Genomic DNA, 5,979 nt, shown 5'->3' with positions numbered 1-5,979 from the left:
TCTGGCGACTGGGACGCCAAGGACGCAAACATGGCGAGCTATCGATTCCTCATCCAGCAAATCAGCGGATACTTTGAAGGGTGCGAGTTCCTCCACGTGCCACGGGCCGACAACGAGCAAGCAGATGCCCTGGAACGGACCGGCTCCACCCGACAAGCTATACCAACCGGTGTCTCTCTCCAACGCCTCCTCAAACCGTCTATCAAGCCGTCTCCAGAATCGGACTCTATCTTCGTACCGCCTGCCCTTGATGCAGTCGGATCCGACTGGGGGAACCCAGCAGGCGGCTCGGGGACTTCGACAAGCGGCCCGGGGACTGCCGTAGTCGCACCCGGTCCGGCGACTTCAGAACCCGGCCCGGGGACTGCAACGACACAACAGGCGGTGGCCGACTCCAACTCTCCACCACCCAACCCACCCACCTGGGTCACAGTAGCCGTACTGACAACATAAGAAGTCACATCTCCATCATGGGCCCAGCCCATCCTCAACTTCCTAGTAAACAGAGAGCTGCCGACTGATGAGATCTCGACAAGACTAGTTCAACGCCGAGCCGGAGCATACGCAATAATAAACAGAGAACTTGTTAAGCGTAGCGTCACTGGAGTCTTCCAGCGCTGCGTCGAGCCAGAGAAGGGCATAGCAATCCTCAAGGATATCCACCAAGGCGAATGCGGCCACCACGCGGCCTCAAGATCACTTGTCGCCAAAGCTTTCCGCCATGGTTTCTTCTGGCCGACTGCTTTGGAAGACGCCAAGGAATTAGTCAAATGCTGCAAAGGATGCCAAGTCTTCAGCTCCAAGCAACACCTGCCGGCTTCTGCACTCAAGACCATCCCCCTCACCTGGCCCTTTGCCGTTTGGGGGCTGGACATGGTGGGCCCATTCAAGACAGCCCGCGGTGGCATGACACATCTGCTTGTCGCCGTGGAAAAATTCACCAAGTGGATTGAAGCAAAGTCAATCAAGAAGCTGAACGGGCCGACTGCCGTGACATTCATCGCAGACATCAGTACTCAGTATGGTGTACCACACAGCATCATCACTGACAACGGCACGAATTTTGCCAAGGGAGCACTGGCACGTTTCTGCGCGACACAAGGCATCCGACTGGACTTAGCGTCCGTTGGCCACCCGCAGTCAAACAGCCAGGTCGAGCGAGCAAACAGCCTCATCCTCTCCGGCATCAAGCCCCGACTGGTCGTACCACTGGAGCGTTCGGCCGGCTGCTAGCTCGATGAGCTGCCGGCTGTCCTCTGGAGTCTGCGTAACCCCGAACAAGTCAACCGGCTTCACTCCTTTCTTCCTTGTATATGGTGCCGAGGCTGTCATCCCAACTGACATCGAGTTCGACTCGCCTCGGGTCACCATGTACACGGAGGCGGAGGCCAAGGAAGCGCGAGAAGACGGTGTCGACCTGTTGGAAGAAGGTCGGCTGTTAGCACTCAGCCGGTCCGCCATCTACCAGCAGGGTTTGCGCTATTACCACAACCGGAAGGTCAAGCCAAGATCCTTCCAAGAGGGCAATCTTGTGCTCCGGCTGATCCAGCGAACAGCCGGCCAACACAAGCTCTCGGCCCCTTGGGAAGGCCCTTTCATCATCAGCAAGGCCCTAGGCAATGACTCCTACTACCTAATCGACGCACAGAAGCCGAGAGCACGCAAGAGGGATGATTCCGGCAAGGAGTCAGAACGACCATGGAACGCCAATCTCCTGAGAAGATTTTACAGTTAAAAGCAGTATGTATCATGCTACCTTTTTGTATTAAGTACAAGACAACGGGCCCCCCCGAGGCGCACTCGGGGACTGCCCTCCTTTATCTATGAATGACGAGCGTCATACCCATGAATGTACTATTACATTTGATTCTCTATCTGGCACCGGGTTCGACTAGTCGGCCCGGGGACTGGCCGCCTTGAGTTATATTAAAAGCTCTACCTAAAGTCAGACAAGTAGTGTGCCAGCACCCGAGCCCTCTCTTGTCGTAAGTCGCAGCTTGAAGAACCGTCTGTCCGACTAGCAAGAGCCAAAGGCAGGAAAGGATGCCCACACGAAAAACGGCTAAGGACTAACGAACTTATATAACACAAGCCGGCCTCCCACCATGCCTACCGGTTGTCAGAACAGCCGGCTAGCCGGTTTCCCAGTCACTTCGCTACAATCCAAAAAAGCTAGAGTACTTGCCCTCCCAACCGGCCAAGCACTTCTGCAGCCACAGACTGCAGAGCAGCTGTCTGGCTGGGAAGGCGGCAACCAAGGGAGGGCGGCAAAGGAAATAGCCAAAGGATGAAAAGCAAGAACAACGGAAAGCCAAACACATGCATGATTATATTTACACATAAGTCCTTCAACAGGCCGGCAGTCAATATAGTTCGAATACACCCCCAGTGGGTGGAACTGCACAAACTTAATAAAATATTGTTCAAAGAGTAATAAAACAGGAAAGTAAAGGCGGCAGATTAGGCTGAGGGCGCAACAGGGGAGCCCGGCTGGTCGGTGGAGACGGCAGCGCCGGCTGGAGGAGTGGCCGGCTGGCGAGTCTTGGCTTGATCATCGCCGGCTGCAGGCGGTGCGCTCGCACGCGCCTTGTTGCTGGAGGCACGGTCAAGCTGAGGCTGGCTGGCTGCTCCACCATTTGGCACGGCGTCTTCACCCTCCTCCTTCTCCTCCTCGCCCTCGTCGCTGGAGTCGATCTCCTCCGCCGAGTCCTCGCCATCTGCTGGGTTCAGCCCGAACCACTCCTCCGGCTGGGCAACGCCGTTATCATCCACCTCAGGAGCAAAGGCGCTGGTGTCGGTGTAGTCGGCGATCGCCGAGGCACGCTGGATGATAGCCGATCGCGCCGGCTCCAGCTCCGTGTCGGCCTCCTACCGCCAGGTGGCTAGCTGGTCCAAGCTCAGCTCAGGATACCAGGCTTTGACGAACTCCAGCGCCCGCCTGGCGCCTGACCGAGCTGCAGAAGCCTTCCAGGCCTCGAAGCGGCCGGCCACTACCTCCAGCCAATCGGCAGTCCGACTGGGGGTGCGGGGAATCACCTCGCCGGGCCAGAGAGCGGCCAGCACCTGCGCCCCAACACGCTGAAGCCGGCGGAGCATGCGGTGAGCCGGCTGGAGGCAGGCTTGAATCGCCAGGAGCTGTTCCTCAAGCGACCGGCGAGCATTCGGCACGATCTCAGCACCAGCCTGGCTTTGCGCCTCGCGGTGGGCCTCGACGACCTGGTTGGCGGCAGTAGAGTAGCCAGGGAAGTACTCTGCACAAGAAAGAAAGAGAAAGAAGAGAAAAAATACCAAGTTAGAAAGTGAACCAAACGGCAAGCGGCAAGCAAGGAACGAAGAAGAGGGCGGCCTACCGTCAACCAAGTCTTCAATCTGGCCGTAGCCGTTGATCAACGACTGCCTCGCCTCGGCCCAGCTCGCCGCCTCGGTCTCATATTCGGCTTGGAGGGCGGCCTCGCTATCCTGCACCGCCTTCAGGGCCGCCTTGTGGCTCTCCTCCTGGTCGGCCAGCTTCTTGACCAGGCGGTCACGCTCCTGAGCCAAGGCGTCGAACTCGGCTTCCTTAGCGCGAAGGGCGGCCTGAGTCCCACCCAGCTGCTCCCTCAGTTTGGTGTTGGCCGCTGCAGATATGGCAGAGAAGAAAAGAGCAGTAAGAAAGAAGTCATCAAGAAAGATCCTACCCGACTGCTCAGCAGTCGGCCCGAATCTCGGGGACTAGACCCAGTGGGTGCGCTGACGCGCCCCCACGTGAGATAAAAGATGAAGCACTTACCCCGGCTCTCAGCTAGATCAGCAGTCTTCTGGGTCAGCTCCCAAGCCTGGGAGTTGAAGGCAGCCGCACGGAGGTTGTGGTAGTCCTGCAAGTCGCACAGAGAAGCGAATGAGAACAAGATAGCAAACAAAGCCTACTAAGAAGTTCCAAGCCGCCTGCTCAGCAACCGACTCGGAACTCGGGGACTACACCCAGTGGGTGCGCTGACGCGCCCCCACGGAAGAAACCAAGATCAAGAAGCAAAAAACAGGAAGACTTACCCGAATGGCCGCCCGTGTCGCGAGGAACTCGTCATTATACTGCCTCAGCACTGCGGCCTGGGACTGAAGCCGGTTTCAGACTTCTTGCGCCGCCACATTCACCACGGCCGTCCCACCACCTGGCGTCCACTCCGAGCTGGCGCTGGCCGTCTCCATGTCTTGGGCCGACGAGCTGGGGCCCGCGGCCTTCTGCGGGTCCGGAGCCGAAGTTGCCTTCCCCGCGCGCTGGCGCGATGGCGACCGGACCACCAGGTCCGTCCTCACAGCCGGCTCGCCTCCAGTCGATTGCGCAGGCGGCGCGTTAGGCCGGCTGCCTTGGGCCGCCCCGGTCGGCGAGGGCGGTGCCACCTCCCTCTCCTGGACGACGACGTCGTCCTCCCTCTCCAACCACGGCAGGTCGCCGCCGGCTTCCTCCGGCGGGGGCTCCGGGATCTCGGGCGCCGCGACACGCAGGGGGGTGACAAGCAAGGCCCCCTCCGCTGTCGCTGCAGCTGCAGCCTCCGCCTGGGCCTTGGCCGCCGCATCGGCACGTGCCTTCGCCGACTCCTCCGCCTCCTCCTGCGCCGCCTTGGCGGCAGCTGCCCTCAGCTCTTCCGCCTCCCGCTCCTCCCACGCCTCCCGTGCATTTCGCTCCGTCGCCGCTTGAAGCTCGGCGCGGGGGTCCACACGGCGGGTGCTCCCGGATCCTCCCGGCGATCCAACCACGGAGGCGGCAGCAACCCCCTCAAGAGAAAGCGGAGCCCTGATTTTTGAGACAACACAAGGATTCAGAAATCGACAAGAAAAGAAGAAAGAATATGCAAAAGAACCTACACTTACGCTGAAACCGTTTGCGTCTGCTTCACCACCTTGCGGAAGCGGGCCGCCTTCACGGCCGCCTCATCCCATCTGGTCGCCGCCGCCCCACCCTTAGGCTTCTTCGGCCGACTGCCAAACAAGCCCGACGCGGCCAGGCGCTTCTGCGCGCCGCCCCGAGCGGGCGGCGTGGGGGAGGAACCCGCGCCATGGTCGGACGCCGGCTGGCGGCGTGGGACGATTTCCGCCTCGTCGTCATCCGGCCAGTCGTCGAAGCTGGCTCCAAGCCCGGAGCCGCCTGCGTCGCCGCCTCCCGCCTCAGTGTTGTCGTCCATGGCGGCCGCCCCCAAGTCGGGGTCCTCCAGGTCATGCTCCACCCGGTCGGGGAGAAATCGGTGATCCGCCCCCGCTATCCCGGCCACAGGTCGAAGGAGAGGGCTCTGCCAAGACATGCCGACTGGTCAGAGTCGGCCAAGAAAAACTTGGTGACAAAACTAAAAGAAGAAAAGATAAAGAAAGCATACCGTAGGCGGGGGATAAGCACGGGAGTACGGCTCCTTGCCAAACTGCCACTCTGCGGAGAGCTTGCAGTTCGCGAGATAATTCACCATATGAGCCACCTCGTCATGAGGTATCTCCTTGGTGCACATCCGACTCGGATCGAGTTGGCCGCTCATCTGACATATCAGATGAGGGCGGCTTTGAAGCGGAAGCACCCGACGCATGACGAAGGCGGCCAGCAGGTCGGACCCAGTCAGGCCCTCCGACTGGATCATTACCCGGAGTCAGGCGACGGCCGCGGCTCCAAACGGCGATAGCGTCACGGCCCGATAGGACCACTGGGGCCGCCTCCCAGCCGGCGGGCCGGCTACGTAAGCCGGCAAGTTGACATAGTCGCCTTGCGGGGCGACGTTCTTCACGTAGAAGTACGATTTCTGCCAGCGCTTCACCGACTGGATCAGCGTGATGACGGGGAAGGGGTTGTCGGCTGCCGGCCTTCGCATCGCGATGAACACGCCGCTCTGAGCCGGCACGCCCTGCATGCGGGTGCTGAGCTTGGTTTGGAAGAATTTCCCCCAGAGCTCGAGGGTGGGAAGAACGCCAAGAAAGCCCTCGCACAGAGTGACGAAGGCGGACATCAGCACCACCGTGTTT

The sequence above is a fragment of the Aegilops tauschii genome, chromosome 5 (genome assembly GCF_002575655.3).
Source record: "Aegilops tauschii subsp. strangulata cultivar AL8/78 chromosome 5, Aet v6.0, whole genome shotgun sequence".
Lineage (NCBI taxonomy): Eukaryota > Viridiplantae > Streptophyta > Magnoliopsida > Poales > Poaceae > Aegilops > Aegilops tauschii.
The sequence above is the reverse complement of the archived record's forward strand: the minus strand, read 5'-3'. Positions refer to the sequence as shown.